Source organism: Littorina saxatilis, linkage group LG13 (assembly GCF_037325665.1).
Source record: "Littorina saxatilis isolate snail1 linkage group LG13, US_GU_Lsax_2.0, whole genome shotgun sequence".
NCBI classification, from domain to species: Eukaryota; Metazoa; Mollusca; class Gastropoda; order Littorinimorpha; family Littorinidae; genus Littorina; species Littorina saxatilis.
This window is the reverse complement of record NC_090257.1, coordinates 16652346-16660174: the sequence shown is the minus strand read 5'-3', so window position 1 is coordinate 16660174 and position 7829 is coordinate 16652346. Positions and strand designations below refer to the sequence as shown.

The window sequence follows — 7829 nt, the reverse complement described above, 5'->3', positions numbered from 1 at the left end:
GTATTTCAGTGCAGACTTTGACCTTTCTTGGAAGTTTTGAAAATGTTGTGCACCGAAATTTGAAAAATACAAAAATTTAGCCTCACACATCTAATTCCAAACGTCGGCTTTAAAGGTTAAAACGATAAAAACAACAACACCTGCGGTTGTCTATTGAAAACAATGTTGTGTACGTTTGGATAAAGGTATAATCAATAGTAATCATGGGCAGGGGCCGATCAGTTCATTTTATGGGGGGGGTTTCCAAAAGTATATTGTGAAGATATGAGTGTGAAGGCGCGAAGCGCCGAGCTGACGGCGCGAAGCGCCTAGCTTGCTAGGGGGTCCGGGGGCATGCCCCCCCAGAACATTTTGAAAAAAAGGATGCAAAATGGTGCAATCTGGTGCATTCTGAGGATGATCATTACCAGTTTCAGGCAGCAGATTTTGTCACTGATTAAGACCCCAAAAATTGAAACTCAACCCAAAAAACCACACAAAAATATTTTTATTTTTTGGCTGGGGGGGGGGGGGGGGTCCAGAACACCCCCCCCCCTCGTCCGCCCCTGATGGGTAACGTAAAACAAGCTTTAGCTTGAGTTCTTGTCCTAGCTGCATACTGTCAATTGTTTCATGTCATATATTTTGAATGTAATTTTGTTTCACTTGACTGCCTTAGGACGGGTATACCCGTCATGCGCTTGTGCAGCCGCAGCGCCTTAGGACGGGTAAACCCGTCTTCTCCGTTCCGGGATTTTCCAGAAATGCTACGTCACTGCTGACACACAAATAGCAGCCAATGGCTTGGTAGGATACCTCATTCTCATGAATAAACATAAATGGTGACGCGGTTTTGCGTCTGAAGGCTATTTTTGGCCTTGGCGACAGGGTAGGGGAGAGAAATCTCGACTCGTCAAAATGGCTAACGGTGACAGTCGACCGGGCCCTAGTAGGGAAAAACAAAGCCGGACTGACGCTACAGGCGGTGCAAATGATTATGGATACTGACAGGGGAAGGGGGAGATCTTCTTTCGGACGATTCGTTGGAAACAGGTAGATGATAGTGATTATAATCCTTTCTTGGAGCAAGCAAAACAGCCACCTGTGTTTGATCCACAGGCACCAGAAGATGCGCCGGACTGATTTTTCAAAAGTTCATATTTAAACATCATTATAAGCCAAACTAATTATTATTTCCATGATTAGACACTAAAAACAAATTCTTGATTCAATTTCCCTTAAAAATAACATAAGTTTTACTTACCTACCCAGGGATGTCGTTAGGCGTCGGACATCGGACATATAACGATGAAAATCCCCAAATGTCCGATTCACATTGCCGCATGTCGGTCAGATGTCCTATCGTTTTAGCCTGGGCGTGGTCATTGTCCGATATGTACTCCATTCCTTCGGACAGCGCGATATTCGTTAATTTTCATTTCAAGATACAAATCTTCTAAAAGACCGAACGCTCTCGTGTTCAGCTGACACTGAAATTGTCAGTGCCGCGTGCGGATCTTTTCTTTTGTCGGGAATTCCCGAACCGTTTGCGGTATGCGTCGTTTGGGTATAACCGTCTCGGAGCAGCGCACTGATCTAAAAATAGTGGATTCTTTTTAGATCAGTGCATGCTACAGGAGTACGGGAGACAACTCCAACTGACTAAATTTGTAGTCTGCTTTTGTTTTCGATACGAGACGAAGCACTGAATTATGCCGCTGAAAAAAAACTAAATCCTGGAAAAGATCAGCATTAGATCAAACCGATCATTTTGTTTGTCAACTTTTATCCAAATCATGCAGTATTTAATCAAAGTAAGAGCTCTGAAGTTGTTCATGTTGGTTTCTTTTTTGTGATTTCTTTGAAACTAAACAAATACAACATTATACGCACACTGTGTTGATGTATTTACTATATTATGTGTGTGTTCTACAGCGCGCGTGGGTGTGTGTGTGTGCGTGTGTGTGTGGGCGCATGACTTTGGAACAATTCCATGGAATGTGTTATAAGCTGTTTGGCGCAAATTCATAATGTCCTATTACACTTTCTGAAAGCGGTCAAATGTCCTATTGATGCTGAAGAACTCAGGACATTTGTCCTATAGGTATGAATTTGTAGCAACATCCCTGCCTACCTACTGCCAGTTTGGAGCTAGAATTTTTTGTGAATTATTACACCCCGAACTCCAATATTCCCTGGCAGTCAGGAATGCACATACGCAAGTTTTGATTGGCAGCGAAAGGGTTAAACCAAGAGAAAACATATTCTTGTGATATATTTCTGTTTGTAGCAAAGTTCAGATATCATTTTCCCTGAGTTGGTGTACGTTTTGTATACTATGTATTTCTGGAAGAATAATTCATTGTAGTACTGATGTAATTTGCCTTATGCGGGTGATGCTGTCTTTTCGTGAGCTTTGTGTTTGTAGGAATGTAAATAATGTAATAAGGTCCCAAACTTATTTCTTTCAAAAATGTCGTAATGACAAAACCTTCTCATTTAATATGTATATTTATATTGTGATTTATTTTTCTCTAATGATTTTTGATTCCGCTTATGATGCTCGCATTTCTAATTTGTAGCCTAATATAAAAGTCTTGGCTTTAATATTTTTGTTGCTACAAATCAATAAGGATTGAAACTTATCATCGTTGAAGTTTAAGTGGACATTCACAAAACAATTATGTTTCTATGCAATGTGAATTTGTCTTGTGTGAACATAGTGTATGTGTGTGTGTGTGTGTGTGTGTGTGTGTGTGTGTGTGTGTGTGTGTGTGTGTGTGTGTGTGTGTGTGTGTGTGTAAAAACTGAGACAGGGTGCCCTGGAATCCGGGCATCACGTATTTATACGCACAAAATAAGAACGGCATAAAAATTATCTTGAAGAAAGCCCACTAAAAGGGATATTGATAATTAAAACAATCGTATATTTTAGGTCATATATTTTTTAGCTACATGAATCAATGCACGTTTCCGTTGATATTTCACTGATCGTTTTTCTGAGTGTTTAATCTTAATACAGGGTGACCCAAAAAAAGATGCAACCCTCAAAAATGCTAATAACTTCTACATCCGAATCACTTCATCTTTTGGGGACATAACTTCAGCCAATGCATAACCCTTCCACAAAGTGACAGTTTTGTATTTCAAAGGGTCTGACTTTTGTTCAATTTCAAAAAAAGTTGCTAAATTCGGGGATCGGCTCAACAGTACGAATTTGGCAACTTTTTTTTAATTTGCACAAAAGTCAGAACATTTTAAAGCACAGAATCGCCACTTTGTGGAAAGGTCATGCATACGGCTGAAGTTTATGTCATCCAAATTTGAAATTTAAAATGATTCGGTCAACAGATGTAGAAGTAATTAGCATTTTCGAGGGTTGCATTTTTTTTTGGTCACCCTGTAACAAGGTTGGCGTCTTATGACTTGTTGTTTTTGTGTGATTTCCGATTGTGTTTTTAGATCTCACCTGGATGTGTGTGTAAAACTAAGACTGTCTCTTCAAAATCTGATCACTATAACTTAAAGCCTTAACTTAAATGAAGGCATGAGTTGTATGTCTTGAAATGTACAATCAACTTCTGCAACACGGAGAAATGAAGGACAAGGTTTCCATTTTGGTGCAAGGGGAAGAGCTGACAACGATCAAAGATGAGTTAACAGAACAGCTAGGTGGCTAGATCAAAAGTTCATGCCTTGAAATTGGAAAATGATAAATGAAAGGGCAAACATGGAAAATGAAAACAAGGCAACAAGTCAGTATAAGTAATGAGTGCAAGCCATTACATGAAACTGTCTGATGTACTGTGATTCATCGAATATCTTTCCATGTGCTTCCACAACGTTTTGTTTTTTGCTTGTTGTTTTTTGTTTGGTCAGTTTTGTAATTTTGTTTGTTAACTCTTCGTGTGACTGTGTCTGGTGTGGGATGCAGTATCTGTCGGGTATTGTTAGAGCTTTTATTCATCTTGTTATTACAGAGATTTTTTTCCCTCAAAGTTTCATGTGTAATCAGAGATTCGTCAAGTCTGTAAAAGGTGGTGGTTTGTTCTTTCGATACATTTTTTTGTCTGAAATTCAAAAAAGATCTTGCTCGTAAATAATGAGACATATTCAGCAATGAAAACTAGGGCAGTTTAATTCTCCCTTCCCCTAGTAAGTCTTGAATGATAGCAAAGAAGACACATGTACCTAAATCCGAAGAAGAAAAAAAGAAACTTAGAACTACCATTCAGACCAAGTAGTTTTCTTTTGGCTATCATTATTTGTGCCTTGAATTCAGAGTATATCCTTTTCTACACTTTCAGGGCACTTCAGACCAACATTTTTCAACATTTCTCACATCTTCTTTGCTGATTTCTTTTTACATTTAGTCAAGTTTTGACTAAATGTTTTAACGTAGAGGGGGAATCGAGACGAGGGTCGTGGTGTATGTGTGTGTGTGTGTCTGTCTGTCTGTCTGTGCGTGTGTGTGTGTAGAGCGATGCAGACTAAACTACTGAACCGATCTTTATGAAATTTTACATGAGAGTTCCTTGGAATGATATCCCCGGACATTTTTTTTTTTTTATAAATGTCTTTGATGACGTCATATCCGGCTTTTTGTAAAAGTTGAGGCGGCACTGTCACATCCTCATTTTTCAATAAAATTGATTGAAATTTTGGCCAAGCAATCTTCGACGGAGGCCGGACTTCGGTATTGCATTTCAGCTTGGTGGCTTAAAAATTAATTAATGACTTTGGTCATTAAAAATCTAAAAATTGTAAAAAAAAAAAACCTTTTATAAAACGATCCACATTTACGTTCATCTTATTCTTCATCATTTCCTGATTCCAAAAACATATAAATATGTTATATTTGGATTAAAAACAAGCTCTGAAAATTAAAAATATAAAAATTATGATCAAAATTAAATTGTCGAAATCGTTTTAAAAACTATTTCATCTTATTCCTTGTCGGTTCCTGATTCCAAAAACTTATAGATATGATATGTTTGGATTAAAACACGCTCAGAAAGTTAAAACGAAGAGAGGTACAGTAAAGCGTGCTATGAAGCACAGCGCAACCGCTACCGCGCCAAACAGGCTCGTCACGGTCACTTTCACTGCCTTTTGCACTAGCGGCGGACTACGTTCAGTTTCATTCTGTGAGTTCCACAGCTTGACTAAATGTAGTCATTTCGCCTTACGCGACTTGTTACATTTAGTCAAGTTTTGACTAAATGTTTTAACGTAGAGGGGGGAATCGAGACGAGGGTGTGGTGTGTGTGTGTGTGTGTGTGTGTGTGTGTGTGTGTGTGTGTGTAGAGCGATTCAGAGAAAACTACTGGACCGATCTTCATGAAACTTGACATGAGAGATCCTGAGTATGGTATCTCCAGACCTTTTTTTTTCTCATTTTTTTGATAAGTGTCTTTGATGACGTCATATCCGGCTTTTCGTGAAAGTTGAGGCGGCACTGTCACCCTCTCATTTTTCAGCCAAATGGGTTGAAATTTTGGTCAAGTAATCTTCGACGAAGCCCGGACTTTGGTATTGCATTTCAGCTTGGAGGCTTAACATTTAATTGATGAGTTTGCTAATTAAAGTTGTCATTAAAATCGATTTTTTGCAAACAGATTTAAAATTGATTGCATCGTATTCCTCATCACATTCTGAATCTAAAAATATATACATATGTCATGTTTACTCTTAAAATGTGATCACAATTAACGAAAATTGATTATTTAGTCTTACGATTAAAAGTTAAGAAATCGATCCAAATGATTTCATCTTATTCTTTATCATTTCCTGATTCAAAAAACATATCAGTAGATATGATAGGTTGTATTCAAAACAAGCTCAGAAAGTAAACAAGAATACAGAAAAGCGCGCTTTCCTGCTTAGCACAATACGCTACCGCGCTAATCTGGCGTGTCAATATCACTACGTTTTGCACGTGGGAGGTGAGCGATTTTCTTCACGCGGGGATTGACGAAGCTATACTGTCTAGGTGAAAAAATACAGTGCCTTCCGTTTCATTCCGTGAGTTCGACAGCTTGACTAAATGTAGTAATTTCGCCTTACGCGACTTGTTTTTCTTTCTGTAGTTTCTTCTTGTATAAGTATTGTATTTGCTGACGAAGACAATCGTCGACACCGGTTCATTTAATTGTTCGTGTGTCTCGTACTGGTGAGTACATTTTCATTGTTATCTTGTTCGTGTTCTTCTCACCTGCAGTCTTTTGTTCCTATTCATTCTAACATTATCTTATGAACATAATCTTGCAACTTGTAATTGTCCAAACATTCTCATGACTCTTTCGCTGTTGTTGTTATGCGTATCAACATTGACCGTTCGTATTTCACCGTTTAAACATTTAAAAAGCACAACTTTAAAAAAAAATGTGTTCACTTTTTTTTCTCTCAGAATATTTTTAAAATTGTAATTTTAACAAAGATTTTTATTATCATTGAAGAAATGTTTATGCATAAGCTAATTTGTTTCATCGGATATTCTTGACTTTTTGTATTTTACTGTTGGGTCATCTTTTTTATTTAGAACTTGTTTTTAATAGGTCATCAATATATGACTGATATGTCACATCTATCTTCTATTGCAGTAATAATAGTCTTGCAACAGTAAATATGTGCGTTCTTCTAGCTCTCTGTGTCTATTTGTCTCTCCCTTTTGTCTTTGTCTGTGTGTGTGTGTGTGTGTGTGTGTGTGTGTGTGTGTGTGTGTGTGTGTGTGTGTCATTGTGTGTGTGTGTGTGTGTGTGTGTGTGTTTGTGTGTGTACATATCGGTAAGAGAGATATATAGAGAGAGAGGGAGAGAGAACTTAGTGTGTGTGTGTGTGTGTGTGTGTGTGTGTGTGTGTGTGTGTGTGTGTCATACACACAGACATGCATTACTGATAAAGCATACATTTTGTTTAAAAGTACCTCTCAAAAAGAAAAAGAAAAACCTAGGACTACGTCAAGATAAACTCTGCACAAAATATATTGCACCAATATTCGTACCTCAACTAAAACATTCATTCATCACACCCGCAACAGTAGAAATGACATAACAAAAGAGATATATGTAAGAGTAGATGAATACCCGCTTCGCCGGGTACGGCTTCGCCGGGAAGAAGTCGAGCCGAATACCCGGCTGCGCCGGGGATCCGGTTTTGCCGGGTGTACGCCGGCTTTGCCGGCGCACCGCACGAAGGAAGGGAGATAAACGCGCAAAACACTGGAGAAGAGTAAAAATAGTATAACGGGAATATGGATTGAGCGTTGTCGACAGTGACCTTCTAAAAATAGAAACGGGAATATGGATTGACGCCACACGAAGGAAGGGAGATAAACGCTGAAAACACGGGAGAAGATAAGGAAGAGTTACTGGGAATGGATCCAGAGAAAACGAAACCAAAATCGGTTCAGCGCTGCGCGCTGAGAGCACGTGTTGAAATATCTCATCGAGCAGGTTGTGTCCGGGGTGTACCTGAATATGGGCACCAAATTTAAAACAGATCCATCGCGGACACACACACACACACACACACACACACACACACACACACACACACACACACACACACACACACACACACACAGAGACACAAGTCGTATATATATATAGATAGCAAAACAAAACAACCTGGTTTTTTGATAGAGAATGGATTTGGCTTTCTCCTCGTATGCCAACGTTGCCAAGTTGTGCTATGTAATAATGAAATTGTGTCGACATTTTAATTGGTACCTGACGTTTTTGTTAGGTCGATTTTGGGGGTACCCTTAATTCGGCGGTGGTGTGTGTGTGTGTGTGTGTGTGTGTGTGTGTGTGTGTGTGTGTGTGTGCAAGCGTGCGTGCGGCGTGCGT

General features: G+C 39.0%; 1 long non-coding RNA gene across 1 annotated transcript; it reads right to left on the bottom strand.

The window, feature by feature from the left end:
• Positions 1 to 861: 861 nt before the first annotated feature.
• Positions 862 to 2252, bottom strand: LOC138983715 (uncharacterized). The gene is made up of 2 exons (XR_011461238.1): positions 2110 to 2252; positions 862 to 1243 (listed from the first exon to the last, which is right to left on the bottom strand). It is a non-coding gene; the product is annotated as an uncharacterized lncRNA (long non-coding RNA).
• Between the last annotated feature and the right edge of the window lie 5577 nt (positions 2253 to 7829).